Genomic DNA, 22,944 nt, shown 5'->3' on the forward strand with positions numbered 1-22,944 from the left:
TTGTTTTTTTACTGAGTTTTATTATGACATACAGTGTAATCAGCATTGGCGTGTGTAAAAAAATTGCATCCTTAAACAATCTCCCTTATTGAAAGAACCATTAAAAAACGTAATAAGCACACATTATAATGTCACTGTTTTATCAACGCATTTTTAAAATTTTTCGCCTTGAATTTACGAAGAACGCTAAGTATAAATAATTTATAAATTTATCGTTTACTTCTGAAATATACGTGTATAAAGTTCACTTTGAACAAGAAACCACAAAAATTATCTTTATAGATAAGGAAATAACATTCAAAAACTAGTTGCGATTCATACAAAAGTTCACTAATTTCTTCCACGTTTGCGTTTAACCCTGTTCATAGCGCAAAACAGAATTCGGAAGTTGAAATAAGGCGTAATTTTCGTTGAAAAAACCCGTAATTTACAATAATTTCTAACAGTGCGGTCTTCAATAATTTACCGACCAGTAAACACCTGTAAGTAGAGTTTTCAGGTACTAACATTTCACTCGTTCAGATTTAGAAAGTGGAACACCATTCGTGAACAGAAGCCGACGTGCATTGTTTACATCATTGAGTAGGTAATTGTCAGCAGATGGCGTGCCCTGACGTTGTTGAATTCACTTGCTAACTCGACATCTCCATATTGCAACACCCAAAAAAAAAAAACATTGCTTGGCCACGATTTTGGTTATCAAGCAGGAATTATAATTTCCGTCGTAAATAAAACTCAGTCACTTCCAGAACATACACTATATTAGTCTCCACAATGCGAACACTGCAATTGATCCAATGTTCCGGTCGTCCCGCAAACATGGCCGCTACCATACCACAAAAGCCGGCTTCACGCGGTATCCGTGAAGGTCATTCTTGTATGTTCACGCAGTTTCAGCTTGATTTGTTTGTTTGATAGGGTATTAAGTCGCACGGTTACGCACAGAGGCGTAAGGCAACGGGACCTCCAAAATTATAGTGGGCTCCGAATCACTGGGCTACAGAATCATTGCTCACAAATATGAGTCATGCCGAAGTGTTTGTATCCAACCTACGAGAGAACGACGTCTCACCTACCCCTCCTCCCAACCCCTTATCCAGCAACATGACGGCTCAACAAAAGACAAGGAAAGCGAAGTCGGATGGTTTAGCCTCATGGGCGAAAAACGCTGGATTAAAAGCGCTAGACAAATGTATCAAGTGACGTAACAAAAATACTTACGCCATTAAAAATAAAATAAAATGCAGCAATTATCTTTGTTACGTCACTGGACTTGACAGGTTCTGATTTTAAGGTCATTGTTAATATTGACTCAAGCATAGCGTTTACCACGTTACTGCACAGGCAAACGTTAAAACGGTTAATTACATGTGAAGTTAAAAAAAAATGCTGAAGGTTCACGAAGGCATGTATATTCAGGCGTATACTAAAGGATTTGTAAATCATCTGTTTACAGAGGCGAACGCGCTGAATTCGGGGATAGCATACACTTCACAAGAATGAAAGCCACAACCACAACCTGAACATCTCCACACTTTACCGAAGTAAATAGTTAGGTTAAGTTAGTTTTGGTTAGTGTAATAAGTAATAGATCTTTATTTTTTTCCCGGGAGGGTAGTTTATATTAGGTTGTCATACTAAAATAAAAGGTTGGTTGGATAAGCGTTATTTAAAGTTACAAGACATACATTTAAAATTTATTTTTACGAAGACAAAAAATTGATATTTGATAAGGAACCAAAGACACTTAAAGTTTACCAAATATCAGATCCTCACTGTTAATTCTTCGCGTTACATACAAAATGTTTACCAATGGATTATCAATTACTTATACCAGTTAGTGCTAGTTATCTTAGTGTGATCAGCATAAACCAAGCTAGAGTACCGCCTGCAAAGCGGGCAACCAGCGTGACAAATGAGTACACTTGTGTGACAACCATGCAGGCGCATTCAAGTAGGGAGTAAGACGTTACCTGGATAAACGCAGCAGCGTGAAGTGTAAAATAAGTATTCGTCGATACATAAACATAACATAAGATAAAGAAGCGTGAAATTGGCCTTTAGTGTCTATGCTGAAGGCCATTTCCAAAACCGTATTGACAGAGGGCACGCGATCTAATTTGAAGCTTGTTTTCTTTTCATGTGAAAACATATTACCAAATTTCCAGTGGTTTTCTGAATTAATCTGAATTTTTCAACTTTTTGTAGCCTTGTAATACTGCTACAAGCTTAGTGACTTAAAATAATTTTGTATTAGCAGTGAACTGGTTTTCAAAGGCCAAAAATGTTAATACTTTACTTACTTTGAAAGCTGAATTTATGTAACTATTGTTATTAAACTAGTACAAACTTGAATAAAAACGAATTTATAGAATGTCGAGTTATTACCAAAAGGTTTGGTCTCACAAACTTGTTCGTTATTTATTATTTCTTTGTCGTTGATATTATTTGAGTGCCATTCCTGTAAATTATTTTTCCGGTAGCTCTCTTGCAATTTATGTTTTTTCTCAAAATCATTAACAGATATATTCTGGATATTAATTTTATGGATGTGGTTAAAATCTGTACGTTTGTCCAGGGTTATGACTACTTGCGTTACGATTTAAAGCTCTTGAAACAGTTTAGTAAATCTCCGGTGAGAAAATTTGTGACCCAACATTAAACGAAAAGAGCTATTGAAAACAGAAAATATAATTACAGGAAAATCCGTTAATACTAATGGCGAGAAAACAAAATAACTCAATAGGTGTGTGAGACCGAACCTAGAGTCAGTATGATAATCGTTATGTATTTCAGATATAATTTTACATTTACATGTATATACATATATGTATACATGCTTAAGGTACTTATAAGGAAAAATAACCTCTATTAAAAAACGTGTTTTTAGTAGAATTACTTATATTGTTAGAAAGCAGCTGGTATAGGTTATTAATGCTGCAGTTATTCCCGATAATACTTCAATCTCTTAAATCTAATGAGTTCATAAGGAAAAAAAGGGGGGTTGTCTGTAAAGTCGGTTTACGGACGATAATTTTATGTGATAACGTCATAAGAAAACATTGATGAAAAATTGCATACAAACAACATTACCTTTTCACTTCACTTTATAAACAGTTGACAAAACAGTTCACGTGTAGGTTGTGTGCTGCCGCTGTCTCTCTTATACTCAGACGCATCGGCCGACAGAGTGGAAGAGAGATAGATGCGTCACAAGCCGATCGTGCCTCTCTATCGCTTGTTTCACGCTCTCGCTTGCACGCTCGGCTCAGGCGAAACGTGACAATGAGTAATGCTTTTTCGTGCGTGCAGCCGGAGTTCATCGATTTATAAGACGTTATCACGTCAAAAAATTACTAATACAGTAAGTCACTATAAACTCCAGATTCAACTAAGAGCAAGAGTTTATGCCTTGAAAAAGTGAAACTTGTCTGAGTTAACCAACACAAATCATTGTAGTTTGAGACTTTATACATCCAATATTGCTCCCACATTCCGCCCCCTCTCTCTCTCAATCTCTCTCTCTGTCTCTCTTTATCTCTCTGTTTCTCTCTCTCTTCCTCCTCCCCCCCCCCCCCCCCAAAAAAAAAAAACAAACCAGGTTTCTCAAGCGCCTTCGCCTGGAATGCCGCCACCCGAATAACAATATTTCGATTGCCTATACGCTAGGCGTTTGTCAGGGTAGGAATTCCTTCGCAGCATTCTAATACGTCACGTCGCATCATAAAAAATATAGTCTGTTTCTGTTTCGAATAACTTGTATTATATTTTACAGTTCTTAAAAGTAGTATTTTCCAAATGGCACCTGCAAAGCAACACACGATGTTTGCTTACGAAAGCTGTAACTACATTAAGTTTTTACAACCACTTTTGACAAAACAACGGTGGAAGAAGGATACTTAAACTACTGGAATCACCGAATTTGAGACAAGTTACATGAAGCAAACTATAGTAACGCAGCACACCTCACGACTTTCCAAGATTAGTTAACGTGATGTATAAACAAACTTGTTTATGTTTTTGGTTCGGTTTTCGTTACGGAGCTTTTGTGAGGGTTTGTGTTTAATTTACGCCTTCCACCCTCTTAAATTAACTTTAATTTACCAACGTTTCAGGTTTATTTCCCAATTGAGAACTAAAAAAATATTTTTTACAGATGTAACTTAACTCGAATCTTAACGTATAAAGTACTATCTTTGTTTTACTTGGGAACTTTCACATATAATTCCTCGCGACTATATTGAAGTCACAAAAACAGACGAGGGCATGAAAAAAAAAATATTCTTTAAATCAGAATCTTCTTTCAAATTAATCAACCACAATACTTGTCTTCTCATTGCGCATCAATTGTCCTGGCCTGAAACTGCTTTGCCGAAAATTGTGAAATTATAATTTTCAACGAAGAAACGTTAATTTTGATGACGAAAATGGGCAGAATTAGAACTAAATAATTTATCATAAACTACAATTCTTTGAAAATCCAAACAAAGTCCGATTCTATCATCTGCACTTGCATCGCATTTATTCTAAGTACGATTTAATGCACAGCACTCTCAAAAATTCTATCGTTTCTCAGTGTGCTGAATAAATTTCAAAATAATATTAACAATACTTTTTCCTGATATTATATACAGTCGATAATAAAATTAATCAGAAATAATTTTTTTGCAAATCGTGTCTTTGTGTCTAAATACGTACACTTACATCTAGTCCTACTAAATATTTATTGAGCGATAATTGTTTTATTCAGAAAAAGTGATAGATATGTTATTCTATGAAATGTTTGGCTGAATAGAAAACCACAAGAGTCATCACCGAAGGTTGTGAGTACTCGCAACAGGCCCGAAGCTATCTTCGTCGAGGTGTGGGGTCACGTGGGTTTAAGCGGCAGTACCCCACGGGGTGCAGTCATTACTTAAAAAAAAAAAACTTAGAAACACACAAGATAGAATTTTCCACGTTATGCCAGTCAAAATTTATGTCGTTCTAACTTGTGGTAGATATAAGTTATTTAGCTTAGCGTCGTGTGGTTCTAAGTTGTGTGGTTCGGCGTTGTGTGTTTTTAAGTTACGTGTTTATACGTTATAACAGTAATTAGTTGTGTGTTCCTAAGTAATGATTTTCTACGTTAAGACGTTTCTACATATTGTGGATCGGCTTTTTAAGTTACTAAGTTATGTGTTTCTAAGTTGTGTCTAAGTGTGATTTTCTAAGTTACGGCATTTATAAATTGTGTGTTTCAGCGTTGTTTGTTTTTTAGTTATAATCGTTATAACTTATAACAGCTCAAAGTAATGTGGATGATTTCGAGGATTGTAAGTAATGACTGTTCTAAGCCCCGACCCCCGACGTCTGGGGTCGCAAGGGTAAGGGGGTGGGTGGAGTGTGGAGGGGGAAGGGAGGCAAGGTGGTTCGGCGCCAGGCCATCGGGCTCCGGCAACAAGTGGAAGCGTCGCGACGCCCGCTACCACCCGGTGCGGCAGGAGAGAGAAGGAGATGCCACGAGATAAAGAGAAGGAAAAAGGAGAGCGAAAGGGGTATTTTTCTGGGGCAGTGCCATCCCGAATCCCTCACCACTGCCCCCTTTCCTCCACCGTAAAAAGCGTCCCGTGCCAAAGCACCCCCTTTTTTTTACCCGACTCTCGAAAATAAACTGCCTGAGCGCCGTGTGGCAAGGAGGTGAGGGTGGGAGGGGAAAGGGAGGAGGGGAGGACGGCAACATCAGATCCCCGCGCGCACCGGGAGGCTGCTGAAACTCACTCACGCCATCTTGGATTCAACTTTCATTGTTTACTTAGTTATGGAGCTCATCCTGATTAGCGCGTTAGTGCAGTGTGACTCAAATCAGTCTGCAGTTCGGTGAATAACACTAAACGTTATTTAAACGTTTTATAAAATAATTAAAATTACGTCGTAGATTTCACTGAACTAAAGTCATTATTGCTACGAAAAAGTATGTATTTATAAAAATTTCTTAGTAAATAATAACACCAAAAGAAGTATCTATTGGTTCCGTGGGACATGACATGCTTTAATTATCGTCTCTCAATCTTAAATTAATTTACGAAAGTAATTTTTTTAATCCTCACTGGAAAGTAGTTTACACTTTAATATATATAATATTTATTTAATATATATATTTCAGTCAAAAATATTACTGCAACGTTCCTAAAACTATTTAAATAACTAAAATATGAAACAAATAAAAGATCATCTTGGCGTACAGAATCTTCTAAGATGTTTACTGTTGCTGGTACAGTTGGGTGCCATGTGGGATAGTAAAAATTTCAACTGTAATAATTTTCTTTGACTATGAATACATATGTAAAACAGTAACTGATGCCAAGTACTATGGATTTAAAAATAACGCTCGTAGTTATTTTGTTGTAGTTGTTTTCCGTTGGAGCCAGTTTTTGAGCATTATGATGCTACAGGGAAATGCATGAGGAGAGCCGAGCATGCTCAGTCCAAACATAGAACTGTCACAAACATCTGTCATTTTCGGTCGCAGCTGGCGCATTGTTGAAATGCGAACCCAACACCACCGTGCACCAAAAATACTTTCTGTACTAATACAAAAGACTCCTTTGGAAACCATTTGACAAGAAACAGTTTGTAATAGGTACTACAACAAAGATATTGTAACTTTGTACAACAAGTGGCTATGATTATTTTTGCACATACGAAATAATTTTTTCGAGACAATACCGAGTATTTCTTACGAAAATTGGCACACAATTTTATATATTTAAAGTATGTTTCAATCAAGTGTGATGGTTTAACTATGGACAAGATATTCGAATATTCAACGATTTGACATTCTTTTGTTTTCCGTGCTTATTAATATGCGCAGTTAATATTTAGGAAACGGTTATTGGAAGTACTGAGACAACACACAGCATAAATGCCAAGGTAAAAATATGAACCCATTGTATTACTGCGAACACTATTGTCTAGTGGTACAGCTGTTTTCATTTAAATGGACAAATTTACAAATATACAAACATCTGTAATTTTACTGAATATTTCTGTTCCATTTACGAAAATAAATTTAGAGTCTATATCCACGTTCCAATACACTAAGTGTTTTCTATTTAAATACCAATGCATTTCAAATATGTTCTGCAGTAAATTTATGTTTTGCGTTTGAACATTGTGTTTGCTGCACTTTTTATTCTAATTAGTCGAAATTGCTTGCAATCAGTTGATATTCGCTGAGAATTTGATGTAACTTATCCATTTGAATCAGTGAAATCCTTGAGTTTGTTTCTGTCACCGAACGTCCTTGTTTTGTCAGTGGTTTTCACAAATTCTCCAGCGAGTTCCACTCTTCAATCTAAGTTTCATAGTGAAGAACACCGAGTCACCGGTCAGTAACCAATTGTTAGCAAAGTATTTCAGTTACTAACATTTCATTGGTTCAGATTATAAAAGTGGAGAACACCATTTTCAAACAAACGCTGATGGCATTATTTATATCGTGGAGTGAGGAATGGTCAGGAGAACACACAGTTAGCAATAACAGTAAATTAACAGACATTTCAACGAAGAATTTGCCTAAAATAAACGAAGAGTTCCCCGTAATTTCAGATAACCGGATCTTCGTATAAACTACGAGCGTTGTTTTTTATTTATAGACAGGGTAAACACACACGGGGAAGACGTAGAGTTTTTTTTTTTTCAAGGTGTCTTTACAAGTTTTTGAAGTTTTGCTGATATACCGAGATTATTCTTGTGGATTCATGCTCAAAGTAAGTGAACATAGTACCCACAAGTTTACAAAGTTCCGTAGAAAATTTGTAACCAGAGTTGTTCGTAAATTCAAGGTGAACAATGCATTTGGCCAGGCCTCATGAGTATGAATTAGAATTAACTGCTTTTCAACATAGTAACTAGTAAGAAAAAAAATACAGTCCTTTGAAAGTGTTTCCATAGTGCAAAAGCTACACTTCGGCCTATGTTTTGCGTGTCCCTCAAACCCGTGGGGACCATCGCCTGGACAAACAGCAGCTCCACACAGTAGCCATTTAGTGACTCACTCATGTCCACCCCTGGTTCACACGAGCTGACTTCAACAGCTCTGTAGCCGAGGTTGGTCTCGTCACAGAAGACTGGGATCGGTATGCGTCCACTTCCATTGCGACGCGCCGGCAGAGGCCGCCCCACGTGGTCCCATTGTCAGTGCGGCGAGCTGCTCCCTGGAGGGTGTTGTGTCTGGCAGAACGTCTAAGTTTAGCGCGGGCCGGCGCGACCGCCATAGGGGTCCGCGGAGCACAGCAAGAAACGACTTCTTTCGTCCGCGACCCACCGCTCGCCGCGTGGCCTTCAGTAACGAAAACTGCAACGCTCAGATTCGATTGCAGAGACTTAGCGGGAGACGGGTAGTAACGAATAAAGTATTGTTGTATAGCAAATAGTAAATAATTTACCTAAATCAGAATGCAAACGTGCTTTGTTTCAATTTTTCCTTGGTTAATTGCCGCTGTGTGCGTACGTCTTTTCAAAATGATGGGCGTAGACCACCGGCGCAAGTAGTGTAGTCGAAAGAAAATATGGGCCCAAAAATAACACATCTCAATAATTGCAATAAAATTCATGAAAAACGAGTCAATGTAGTAAATGTTTGATATTCCATTTGTGATGCATTTGCTTTAATATGTTCTGAGTCTAAATTCAATCATCTGAAGAAACAAGACTGGTATCTGTCGGAGAGTACCATTCGTAAACAAATCCCGTGTGACTGAATATGAAATTTCTGTTCTGGGATCGTAAGACAATGGTGGCCTCGTGCGCAGAGGACAAGAATATGCGCTCCTAGAAGCTGCCGCGCCGGCGGCCTGCGCAGTGTCCTGCCTCGCCGCTGTTTACCGCCGCCGGGCCTGTTTACCCTCGCTGCACGCTGCACCCCCCCCCGCCCCCCTACATCTCTCGCTGCACCGTGCGCACGCCCCTGCCGCGGCGTCGTGCTGCCTCCAGCCGGATGGGCTCGTGCGCCGGAAGTCGTTATAAAATATCACTCCTCGAGGTGACAGCCGTCCCTCCGGGGCGCCCCAAGCCATACAGCCATGCAACCCGTCAAACTTCCGCTTCCAACACCCTCCGATGAATGTGGTCGAATAATGTCGAAGTTCAGGAGATCTGCTATGACGTAGTTTAAGTCACTCTCTACCTCGCCATCGCCATATTACAACACCTGAAAAACTGCTCAAATGGAACTTCAACGCGCCTGATGGTTAATAAGCATTAATTAGAATCTCCGTCAGTGAACACAGTTACGGCATAAAAGTAGTACATAGCCTACATAAATGTATTTCCGAGCCCTGGAGTCGGAGTGAGATGCGAGGAGACGGTCCACCATATTGGATTGTGACCATCAAGGCGGCCATATTGAATGGCCTTGACCTTGACTAAGACTCGGTGTCCATCTTAAATCCGCCGTATTGGATTCCACCATTTTGACTTATGACATAAACGTTGCAATTTTCTTCACGTCCTCCATATTAAAAAAACAGTAATTATTATCAGAAAATTATGGGAAAAATTAAAAAAAATTATACACTAAGATTTTAATAAAAATAGTTTTGCCATTTGGTTTTCCACCATTTTGTATTATGACGTAGCCGTGGCACTTTGTTTTTACGTCCGTCATCTTGAAAATCAGTCATTTTCATTAAAAAATTGAAAATTTTTAAAATTAATAAACATTAATTAACAAAATTGTAATAAAAAAAGTACTTACAAACATGGAGTCCTCGGTTCGAACCGGGTGAGGGCAAAAAAATGGTGATGGCTCCTTCCTGCATGGAAGCCACTGGCAGACTGACATCCCACCACAAATAACAATGTATATTCTACATCAGATAGTATGATGTCATTTTGGCCATCTTGTTTTCAGCTGTTGAAGACCACCTTCTTGGATATGCCATAGTGTTTTTGTCTGTTAGAGTGCGCTACTGCCATATTAGTTTATTTTTTACTCAATAGAGTTCAGTAGTACTATTTATTACCTTGACATATGTCATCTTGTCAGCCACAGTGACCGACATCTTTAAAATCTGACCACTGGTTATGACATCTAAAAATTCACTAGTGCAGTATATTTTGTTTATCAAGTTGGATGACTTGTGTTTTCATCAAATATTTTGTACATAGGGCTGGTTATAAAATTGGTTGTATTGGTGCTGTAGTGAAGTGTTTCCAGTCATAGACACTCTTCAAATTTAGAGAAGCGAAATTATCCAAAAACAACGCAGATATCTTGAGAGTAAACCAGCTCCACAAAGTTCGAGTTGAGGTAAGGTAACCTTTTGATTGGTGCTACCTCAGACCAATCCATCAGTAGATGAACTGGAACTGGATCACGACGAGTAACTTCAAGAAGATTAACTCCAGCAGTGCATTCTAACTCCAAACTGACAGAGAAGATCAAGCAATGAGTCTCCTGCACTCACAAATGGGTTCCCTATAAATTATTATGACCTCCATTATGGAAAGTTCTTCCTTAAAATGATTTCACTTGACTTCTAAATTGGGAGGTAGGTTGCCACCACAGTCAACACTCACTGACCACAATTATTGTATGATCTACGTCGCCAATAACAACCAAGGCGATAGCCAACCTAGTGGATCAAATAGTCTTGCCACATCGGAATGACCATCTTAGTGCAGGTGTGGCTCATAGCCTGTAGATGGTATGAAAATGTGTCTAACCTAACATTCCAGTGAAGAAAAAGTACCATCAGACTTGTCATCAAACAGATAGGCGATAAGTTTTCGTTGTTGAGATGTTGACAACTCGGTAAGAAACTCTAGATTGTTCTGGAAAATTTGCGGGGTTTGAAACAATCGGAATTAGCCAATCAGAATCGTAACCAGCTAAAATGGAAATGGCTTTCGTTTCCATCTCAATGAATATTCTGAACGGCGAAGGACACGTTATGTTAATTGGTTATGTTGTATGTAAAGAATTTTTTTTATGACTTGGCTATAACTTTTAGGGATCGCATAACATTCATTTTTCAATGCAGCGAGTGTTTGCGTGATTTAAAGTTAGAGATTTGTAAAATTATAATAAACTAGCTGCAGAACCCGGCGTTGCCCGAGCTGAACACATGGTGATATATTGCCGCGAGTTAAAGCCAAATGAATAGCGCTATATGACAGTGTGATGTACAAAAAGAAATGACACACAATTTCTGTTTGTATTTCTATGACCTATGAAAGAAAATACGTATGTGACCTATTTTTTCTGTTTACCCATGGCGATCTGTTGTGCTGTTTAGAATATGATGCGCTGCAGCACTATCTAGTGAAGAGTTTTAACCAAATGGATATCGCGAAAATATTCTCCGTGTTCAAATATTTATGTATACAAATTTTCATATATATTTGTGTATATAAATATACAAATATACCTATATTGAGGGTCAAAACCACAAAATTTCGAAAATTTCAAAAATTGATTCTCTTTCGATTATTCGGGTTCCTCAACATTCAACCACCTTCCCCTTCAGGGGAAATGTCATTTGCCCCAGATTTTTTTGAAAGTGGACACAAATAAAGTAGGCTACTTTAAACATGATTAACATAAGTACCTACCTTGTTATGTTAGCTAATGTCCGGCATGCGTTGCAATGCCTCTTTTATTCTATATATTCAGTCAGTTCGTCGAGAAGGAATAAACTAACTCAATCTTTTCTTACTGTTTTGAAATAAAAAAAACAAACAAAATATAAGTAAAAACATGAATTTAATAAAATTATTATTTTTTTTGGTTGGTGTTCTTAATGCGTTCATTGCAACGCTTGGTGATAAATCTGTAAAATTAAAGAAAAACATGATTTATGAGCCACAGTGAAACATTGTGTGAGGTTTTGGTGTATGTGATGTGTGACGCAGTTGAAAAAGAATTTACCTTGAAAGTTGGGTTGAAACCTCGTTCTAAGCTAATATTCACCCCAAACGATGTCATTTTAAAGGAATTGTACTTTTGTATATCTTGCAAGAAATGATTCGATAGAGGTTATTGGCCAAAAAGCAATGATGCCAGTAGATCTGGTGGTGGTGTTGAATGTGTTAATTTGACATTTCATCTCGCTCAACATAATCCTGGTGTTTCATGTGGAAATCTCAAAGCATTGCAATGTTGACAAACAGTGCTCATTGTTCCGAAGTCGACCGATACATCCGCGGCGTAATTGACTGTTGGATCATATCTGAACGCCAAAAGTTTGTGCCGTAATGTCACGCTTGGAAGTCTATTTTGTCGCCGTTCAAATTATTTTGTGTGTAGGCTCCAACTGAGCGAGTCGAACTCGACTGTGTCCGTTGTTCTGGATTCATAATGGATCGCGCTTGAGAAATTCTTATTCGATTTTCTACCAAACGGTGTCTATGCTCTTCGTTAGTCTCATTTACTCAACGATCATGTAGTTGGATTGCGTTGCGCGTACGTCGACCGAAATTTCGATCGCTCACTGGTGGCATTTTTATCAATTAACTACGAACTGAAATCAATTGAATATTCCAATGTTATAATTTTAACGGTTATTTTATGCTATGAAAACATGTTACGGTTTTGAATGCACCAAAGATATGATAACCAATAATAAACACTGAAATATTCAATGTGGAATTAGATGAATTTTAAGGTTATGTTACGAAAACATGTGGCGGTTTTGAATGCTCCCTCTCTTTTCTATGAATGCACCAAATATAAGATAACCCCTGATAAAACACTGACATATTTAATGCAGAATTTTTTGTTGTCATGAAATCCTGTGACAGTATAACTCTCAAACTGAAAGAATTTTTCAGAATTTTCTGGTGAATTTTCCAAAAATTGCCTTTCATAAAAACGTTTTATTGAAAATTACGAACACAAAATAAACCATATCGATCGAGCAGTTCTCAAGTGATGGTTTTCATATATCCAGCATATATATATATATATATATATATATATATATATATATACACACATACATATATACATATATATATACATACATACACACACACACAAAACAAACATCATAACAGGTTCAAATTTTCCATCCAGGAATGTGATCCATAGTTTAAATTTTAAAATCAGATTAAATATGAAAAGTTATATCTAACTCAGTCCAATAATAATAATATTTGTGATTGTGGCACGATTTAAAACATGTTTAAGGTTATTTGTTCAAAAATACAGTTTTTTATTATTGCACCTCAAACTTCGTTGTTACACATAGGTGGAGGCGAAAAATTGAAAGTGTTACGTGGCCTTATCGCTCTTCTTCCGACCGAGATATCTCTGTGCTTCTCTCTCTTTTTCTCCCAGTTCCGCAGAAGTAACAGCATTCCTTCGTTTTGCTCTCTCTCTCGCTCTTTATTATGTATCCTTTTTTGTTTTGTTTGACGTCTCGTCAACAATTTTGTCTTTAGAGATGGAAATTGTAGAATATTCCATTATCTTTTCCATGGTTTAAAAAAAATTAGCTTGAACAAAACATCAATTAAAATATACGTATAATTATGCGCTAAGATTAGTAAGAAATACTCAGTGTTATAACCATAGGTATGTGTTGAACAAAGTTACAATATCTTTATTGTAGTATTACGAATGATATATTGGCATTTGGTTTCCAAAGAAACCTTCTGTGAACGTAAAGAAATGTTTTTTTCATAAAAATTATATTTTTGTTTGCTTAAATGCTTAAATTTCGGATGTTAAATTATTCTTTCTTCGAAAGTTGTATGACACTCTGTAAGTTTTATATTTGGTACATTACATTTGTAAATATGCCAAGGCCAATCTCTGACATTAAATTTAATGTTTTGAAACAAAATCCTTTCTTTGTACGATAGCCCTTCCAGGAGTTGCCTTTGGTCCTGGTGAGGTCGAAGAAAAAGAGGTGGGGGGGGGGGGGGAGGGGTTGAAATGGCGACGTCTGGCCCACGGAATGACTCAGTTCGTGAGCTTCAAGTCTGTGCACGATGGGATTTAGCAATTTATTACAGTGTTAGCCGTGCCGCCACCTTTGGGGATATTTCTGTGCACAACCGAGTGACTTAAAAACCCTACTAGGATATTCCTTCATGGCATTCCTCCATGGACCACAATCATAATTCCACTTCAACCATTTTTCTTAGTGCATTCTTTGAATGATTCCTGCAGTGGGGAAGCCTAATTTTGAACATATTCTTGGACATACGTCATTGCTGGTTTTAACTGTGTGTCAAAGAGAAACCACAAGAATGAACAAGAATGATGAATATACCAACACATAAAAAGCTAGCCAAAATCAGCCAATGTCAAATGTTAAACACAAAGATATGTTTGAAAGGAAGTAGAAAAAAATATCACAGCACAGATGAACAGTGGGCTGACAAAGACAGACAGTTATAACAAACAGAGAAAATAAAGGCAAACAACGACCTTGGACAACACAGCGAGAAACAGACGAACCCAGCGATAATACAAAACCGATAATCTGGATAACTCAACGACGACGGCACAGACGAACAGATAGTATTGAAACCATCAGGGTAGTGAAATAATAATAATCATCATCATCATCTCAAAAGTGACACCTTCGACTAACAAGTTTTGTCCATAAATATCACGCAACATTTCTTTATGTATTTTTATGTTTACAATTGCTATTCCCGTTTCTTTAGTTTTATTTTTAAAGCATGTTCTGACCATCCTTTAGCAGTTGATACCTGCGAATGAAGGCTATGCCAAAGTTGATTTTTTTTTCAATGTCGTAAATATTGTGCTAATCTAATTGTGAATCCATCTTGACAATGGCATTCATCAATAACCGATTTATTTTAAAGAAACACTACTTGATACACAACATAATTTTGCTCTTAGTCACAAAAGGTACAGATATATGTATTTATGAAACTATAGTGATTTTCCTTGAACCTCATAATTATTTAAACGATTATTTTAAATACTTTAGACCTTTTCTATTTCACACAACTTTTTGTCTTTTCCGTTGTTAGTGGCATTAAGTCTTTTTACGGAGTTGATTATCGGGAACTAATTTGTTCGAAGACCAACAGAAACATTTTCTAATGCATAGCCGTGTTATGCTCCCTACATTTTAAGTTTGGGGGATAAGTATTAAAATACGCCAAATAGGTTTAGTAATTTTTAAAGCCGTAACATTTAATATTGAAGATTGGTCTCAGTTAAGACAGCGACCACACATTAACAAAGACCCTAACATTGTTTCTATTTACAGTATTATTACAGTTGAAAACACTCTCAAAATTGAACTAATTTTTAAATTTAATTGACTTCACAGGAGAAACTACGTGTAACAGCTATTCGCGATTATCTTTAGGCATTATTATAAACGAAGACAAATTATGAAAATTTTAATTAACGCTATAAATATTAAATGGTCTAAAAAAACGTTGAACGCAAGATGGCTTCTCGGTGTTGCTGTACCTTCACCGCGAGGAGTCGTCACGTTCTACGCTCCAATGTGGACGGCTAGTCAAGTGTTTACCTAACTACCAGCGGGGGGCGTGGCCTTAGGCGCGCTTAACATGGGAGGTGGAGGGGGGAGGTGACTCGTCGAGGAGGGTTGGGATAGAGAGAGATAGAAAGAGAGAGAGAGAAAGAAAGGGCAGCGTGGACTCCTGGTCAGCTGGCGACCTGTGTCGAGCTGTTGTTGAAACGGTGCGGATTTCTTCAGTAGCGCTGTGCCCCAGCTGTTTGTGATGCACGATGTACGTCTCGAAGAGTATTCTCGTCGGTAGCTGGTTTGTTCGCGGCTGGTAATGAGTCAGAATATCATATATATATATATATATATATATATATATATATATATATATATATACATACACACACACACTCAGCGATACGTAATTCGGCGATAACATCAAGTTTCTTCTGACGTTTAGAATTTGCCCTAGAATTTATTCAGTCCAGTTTTTGTTTAAGAGGCTTGAGTAAATTTTGTTAGTGTGACCTGACTGTGAGGTGTTAGAAAGTTTTGAGTTCATGACTGTTTAAAAATAAAACCCTAGCATATTGGAAAGCAGCAGAATTTTCGATTCGAACCTGCCACGAACGTGAAAAATGAGTCCATGTTTGGACTGTGCTCATCAGTCTTAACTCATGGTCGCAAGAGTTATTTTCTGCCCGTGTGTGTTGCTACGACCCTTTTTACTGTGTGCGCTGCTAGACTGTGCATAGGGACAGGTATTTCCCACGAAAATACTTCGAGACTAGCTGAGAGTAAAAACACTGTAGCATCGTCTGTGTTTCGTGATTGGATGCCTTTTTTTCTGGTACATATCTACTGTTGGAACACAAATCACAGTGCCGATTCGTCGCGGAATCAAACGCGTCCTGAGAGTATCAGTCCAATAAGGCAATAGCTTCACTTGCAGACGGCCGCCAATTGCAAGGCAGAATATTATAGCGCGTGTATACCTTATTGCAGTCTAATGAGCGTTCAGATTTTTCTGCCCGTAACTATGAGTTCTATTGCTGTTGGCGTAACTCTGACTTACGGTTTGTGGGTTACAACGTATTCCAGCCTAATGCTGTTAAAAAAATATATATATATTTTAAAAATTAATTTATGTGTGTGTGTTTATGACATAGAAATTGCATATTAACTGACTTGTGCTTTCAACATTCTTTCATCGGATGTATCAAATTTTTTAAATTGCTTTTTTACCTAAATACCTACCAGTTTTTAGAACTTTAAAAAAATTCAACGAGGTTCTCAACTTTATACTTTTGAATTTTTTTTTGGCATCTGAAGAGACGCATGGCAGTTGCCCACGGCGAAGTGACGAAGGGCAGCAGTAAACTTGAAGAATACTGGAATTGTTTCACACGTGAAGCAGAGGCATATAGGTAGTGCGGTGTAAGGGTCATCTCTCCAGGGGGGGGGAGGGGGGGGGGGAACTCGTGCTGACAGACCGTGGAAGGGTGCAGTGGGAGTGGCTCGTGTATACACCAGTTGCGCGCAGGTTGCCGATCAGGGAGCCGCGTTGTTTATCCCCCACCTCCCCTCACCCCCCGCGTCGACGTCGACCGCGGCAGACACCGGCTTACTTCACGCGCGCGTCCCTCCAGCTGTAAACAACGTGCTGACGCGCGGCACCCGACTTCCTGCCGGGTCGTCCGACGCCCTGTGTAACCCTTTCCAGTTCCTCCCTTCCTTCCCCCTGCATACCCCATCCCCGCCCTCGCTCAGGCAAGCCTCCGGGATCTGGCGAGGCTCAGCCGGTGTCTAGACCACCGCCGTCACAGTTAACTGAGCCCCGTGCGACATAGCCCGCCGTACGCAAATGTACCATACTTCACAAGCAATGTAAATAAACAGTGAAGTATGAAAGAACGTTTTATAACTTTTTTGTAGAAACATTTGAAGGGTAGAGGGGAGAAAAATGAACCGGTGGTTTTTAGACATATTTTTTTTAATTTTTCAATATATTTCGTTTCCTTCGTTAAGACAGATATTACGCATTGAAGAGATTTTTGAACAATACTAAACTGGTATGACGTTACGGGAGAAACTATTTTAGGGAGCCAGTCACTATAGTTTCGAAAAATTCCACTAAATTATGCCACATTCTGAAAATTAAACCATATAAAATTATGACACTTGAAACCAAGATGGCGTCTTTCTATTTTTATTCCTCTCTCTGAAATAATATCATTGTGTGTATTAATTATTGTTCTGAATTTTCGCAAAAAATACGCTGTGCAATACAGCTTTTTTTACATTTATTTTCTTTTTAATAGTAAATATATATATTTTTAAGCATTAACATAAATTAAATGGTGAATTGAGCTTTGTCAGAACGTGCCTTGTTTTATTAGTGTTAGTGTACCATGGCAAGTCACTGACGACCTCACGTTTCCGGCCGTCGACAGCGAGATTCCCTGGACGACACGCCGCGTTCACCAAGGGTTTCGACCGTGGAGACGGCATGCTGTGACGTAGTTGGTCACTTTCTTTTACCTCGCCATCGCCATATCGTCATTGCTGAAGTGGTGCCTGACCACGTCTGATGATGGTCGGTGAGTGTGAATTAGAATACTTCCGTGAAATACAGTCACTCACACTACACTTCAGCCAATGTTTTTTGGCGCATAAACAACATGGCGCAGGCCAAGAGATGATAAAAAAAGCGGATTCACCCGGTTACCATATAACCGCGCAGACGTAGTTACCTGCAGGTTCCGACGGTACCCGACGTCACCCCCTCTCCCACCCCACGAGATGACTCATTGGCCCTGCGCCTCCGTGTCGACGCCAGAGTGGTGCGGAGACCACCGCCGAGATCTCAGAGTTCACGGTGTGTCGTCAGTTCCACACTTTACAAAAGATTCCTTTGAACTGTTGCCAAGAAATAGTTTGTAATACTACTCGAAAGATATCGTAACTTCGTACAACACATGGTTATAGTTATTTTTTCATTCATAAAATACGTTTTTCGAGATACCGAGTATTTCTTACAAAAATTGGCGCAAAATTTTATATTTCAATTGATGTTTTATTCAAGCATAAGTGTTTAAAACAATGGAAAATATTATAAATATTTAATAATTGAAGTTTATTTTGTTTTATTATTCTCATTAGTGAGCGCAGTTAATACTGGGAAGCTCTTCAAGAAACGGTTTACAAATAACTTTAACTATTGGAGGTACTGGGACAACACACAGCATAAATGACCGGGTTAGAATCTAACCCCAGAATTACTGCGAACACTATTTTATAGTGGTACAGTTGTTTTCATGTAAATGTACAAATTTACAAGTGTACTAATAGGTATATGCAATTTTACATTAATATTTCTGTTCCATTTACAAAAAAAAATACAGTTGTTTGGCGGATGTTTCTGCCGCTAAGGCTAAACCTTCCGAATAGTTTTTTTGTCTGAATGTTCTTTCGACCACTTTACTTAGAGCGCACAATGCTTGTCTCTACAGAATGAACTAAGTAAATTGATCGAACATGATCTAGATTCGTCAAAAAGGAGCGTGTAAACAACAGATATAGAAATGATCACTGACATGAGTGGAAACTGGCCACCGCTCCGGTTTGACCGCACATCGCGACACGGCCTCAGGGCGAGGCAACCTGGGAAAGAAACACGCCCTGGCTCCGACAGCAAGAGGATCCAGCCCAGCACTAGGCTAGTGTTTCGGGAAAACCACGGCAAACTCACGCCGTGACAGAATTATAGAACTAATTTTAATTCTTGTTGTGTACTTGAGAAGCTCGGGCGTGTGTGATTATTGGTCTCTACAGTTATAATTTGTTAAAATTTATTTCTACCAAAATATAAATTCAAGTTTAGCAAACATTTTTGCATAAAAAAATTCAAATTTAGTCTTCAATCATAAACCTAGGTATTAATGCAATCTATTTAAGATTCTACATATATTTCATAAATTTGTGAGACAACTTTGAAAACAGGTTAAAATGTTTATTTAGTTGCTAAAGTATTCTGGTGACGTTTCTCTGCGTGGAAGTACGCGAGAAGTACACAGATTTCTCTACTTGTGCACCTGTGGGTTTCACTTTCAGATGAGAGAACCTTCAAGACGTCACTTCCTGAGGGACACGGGTCACGGCCGGGAATGAGGAATGACCGAACCGGGATTCAAACACAGGTGCCTTGCCACCGGGCCGTCTCTCTCCTCCCGTGGACACGACAGGCCGACCAACTAGAGCCATCCACGGATCACGGCATCTCCCGCCTATCGACCCTTACGCCCCAGAGAGGCGCTGGCAGGTACTTATTTAGTGCCATCCAGGACCATTCTAGGCCTTGTGTCCACAAGATGGTCAGAAAAACTTTAAGACTGTCATTTAATGGCTTATCCAATTACCAGTAATATCAAATTGCTGCTCTCGCGAACGCTTTCTGTCTTTGCTCGTGGGTTTATATATAAATATATATATATATATATATATATATATATATATATATATATATATAAACTCTAACACTGACTGGCAGACAAAGAACAGCTTAAACCGGTGTGTCTAGGAGTATGCTTTTTTTGCATATGAGTTCCCTATATAACGTAGGTGAGCACCAAGAAATGATTTTTTTAATTGTTACCCTTAAGGGGTTAAATAGAGGATGAACGTTTTCAAAATCTCATCGGGCACACTGCTAGTATACATATATATAATTTCTAACAACATGCGTAAAAAAATTCTAAAAGCTTTCAGCTCTATACTTTTCTTCATATTTCACACTGATGACGTGTAAGGCTATCGTTCGAATTTTTATAATACAACTTTTATTTATCGTTAATATCAACGTTGTATTCACGAACTATCAATACTTTTTATTTAGGTGTTAGGAAACGGCCCGGCGTCAGGAACGCCGCGGTTGACGCAGAAAGCTAGAGCGAAGCCTGAAGAAGGGTCTTTGGCTCCAGCGAGCCCGCTGCACTTCTCTGCGAGTGCCCCTGCGTGGCTGTGCACGTCTGACACGGGAGTACTGCGGGCAGTCTGACCCGTCGGGGCAACTTTGTACCTGACAGTGCGCAGGCTTCATAGTTCATGATAGTTTGCATGAACTACTATTCTCTACTTAGTTAGAGTGATATAGCTGGTATGGAAAAGTTTAGATCTTCTTCTGTCTATAATGTTCATCCGTGAAGCTCGTTTTAGCAAATAAATGTTAAATATAATGTAAATCAATAATTATTATATTGAAAACCCGTCAAACTGCTTCACTTTGAATATTTTGCCGATATTTGACAGTTCTCATAGTTAATTCTACTGATTTTTTTGTAGTTATCACACTTTCGTATTGAGAGTGTATACAATGTATAAATTACCTGGCCCATACACTAAAACTATCTCACTGAACATCTATTACAATAAACTGCATCGGGAAAATGTAATATTTCAGAACTTTGGACCAAATATGGAGCAGCACAAAAATACAAATGTTTAAATTTGATAAAATTCTTGCGGTATCTTTTAAGGCAGTAATCAGTTGGCATATTTTGCTGCTATAAAATTTGGTAGAACTTTGTGTGTATATCAGTAACAATGGAGACCGTGTTTGAAAGATTTTGATTTTTATGTCGAGAAACGAAATACCCCAAGTATTTTTTAATTATTAAAGTTTTTTAATTATTAAAAAATAATATTGTTTTCGAAATGCGTGGGTCAGTTATAATACCAAATGTAAACGCAACAGTCTATTTATATTCATAAACTGATTTTGAGAGTTATATTTATTAAAAATTCGTTTCTCAACAAGAAAATTAAAAGTTATTTAATCCCAGTAAATCATTTTCTTTAATATAAATAAAATTTAGTATGAGGCAACAATTATCCACTTAATAACAAATATTTCATAGAAATAATCGTATCATAGTAATTGAAGAAAAAGGCGTTATATATTGAGTAAATCATAAAAGTAATTAGCAACATTTTTATTAATGTTGGCATCGGCTAGATCACATTGCCCGCATTGCCTGATGGTAAATATTACACAATATTATATTACACAGACAATATGGAAGAAATTAAAACATAAATACTGGAATGAACAGTCATTTAAGTATATTTTGGCTCTTCTCCAGATTAACAAAACATTATATGATGAAGAAATGAAGATCAAGTTGTAATGCAAGTCCCTTGAATGCTTTCAAGTGTCTGTATCGGGTGTTTCATGCCTAAAAATTACTCTGAAAACACACATTTTATGTAATGAAAAACGGAAACCGAACTACTCATCCGTTCTCGGCGTATTCTTAAATGCTTTTTCGTAAACAGATATTACTCGGATATCTTGAGCAGTTTCCAAATAGCGTGAGGTTTTTCTGAAGCTCTGCACACCGCGTGTGGACTGGAGTAGGCGGGGCCCTTAACCAGGTCTCGAGTCTCAGGAGGTACCTTCTTCAGGTTCCCTGTTCTCGCATTTACTGCAGTTTCGACAAAATCGAATCTTCAACCCTAACGGTTTCGTAGTATCGACACAGTGATACATGGGCCATCATAAGGGTTTTACATCTCGCAGTTATGCTCATATGGGGCCTCAATTTGACTATATCTCCACGAACTACACATGCGAACATGTTCCGAACGAAATAACACATATACCATCAGCATCAAAGTACAGATATGACATGTTTAGGATAAATACAAACTATTAATGTAATTTTACGTTAGTGTAGTAATTAATTTAAATAAACATACATGCGTTGCGTTGAAACAACAACAAAATTCAAAGTGCTGTAAGTTTACAATATTACGAAAACCTTTTTACCTGAATATCGATGCTATGTTACACAGCCAGTAGACGGTGTGGACAAGCGAAAGGGATTCGTGTGAAACTAAATGGTATCATATTGCAGTGCACGAGCGCACGCCGAGGGACTCGTGTCGTCGGCAAAGCCCGGGCGCCCGGGGTTGTGCGCCAGAGCGGACCTCTTTCGCCAACAGTGGACTTAGCCAAAAGGCAAGAAGCAGAACATTCACTAACGATGTTTATAAACTACGCAAGTATCGGTCAGCTTTCAACTTCTTGCGTTTTGCCATCCGTATCTGAAGTGAAGTGTTCCGAAAACATTTTGTAAGACGGGGGCCTTATGTGTTTATGGCACTTGTTTTCTTTTCTAGACACATCGCTTTTCCACGTGTTAAATTCTTTCACAGTGGAAGAAAATAACTTTTTTAAAATCAAATTACTGGCAATTTCACAAACGTTTTCATTTTCACCGAAAAAAAAAAAACCTCTGTAGGGAAAAAATTGTTTTCAATTGTTTTACAATTACACAGAAAATATTTTCTGTACTTCACAAAGGATTCCTTTGGAAACGAGTTGCCAAGAAATAGTTTTAAATACTACAATAAATATGTAACTTTGAACAGCACATGGCTATGGTTATTTTTGCTTATATTAAATACGTTTTTCGAGATAATACTGAGTATTTCT

The 22,944-nt window shown here is 38.0% G+C and overlaps 1 protein-coding gene across 2 annotated transcripts in view; it reads right to left on the minus strand.

The window, feature by feature from the left end:
• The window catches only part of LOC134546205 (transcriptional repressor scratch 2-like), a 47,012-nt gene that overhangs the window by 12,138 nt on the left and 11,930 nt on the right, over window positions 1-22,944 (minus strand). The gene's annotated exons all lie outside the window — the stretch shown is intronic.

Source organism: Bacillus rossius, chromosome 1 (assembly GCF_032445375.1).
Source record: "Bacillus rossius redtenbacheri isolate Brsri chromosome 1, Brsri_v3, whole genome shotgun sequence".
Taxonomy (NCBI): Eukaryota; Metazoa; Arthropoda; class Insecta; order Phasmatodea; family Bacillidae; genus Bacillus; species Bacillus rossius.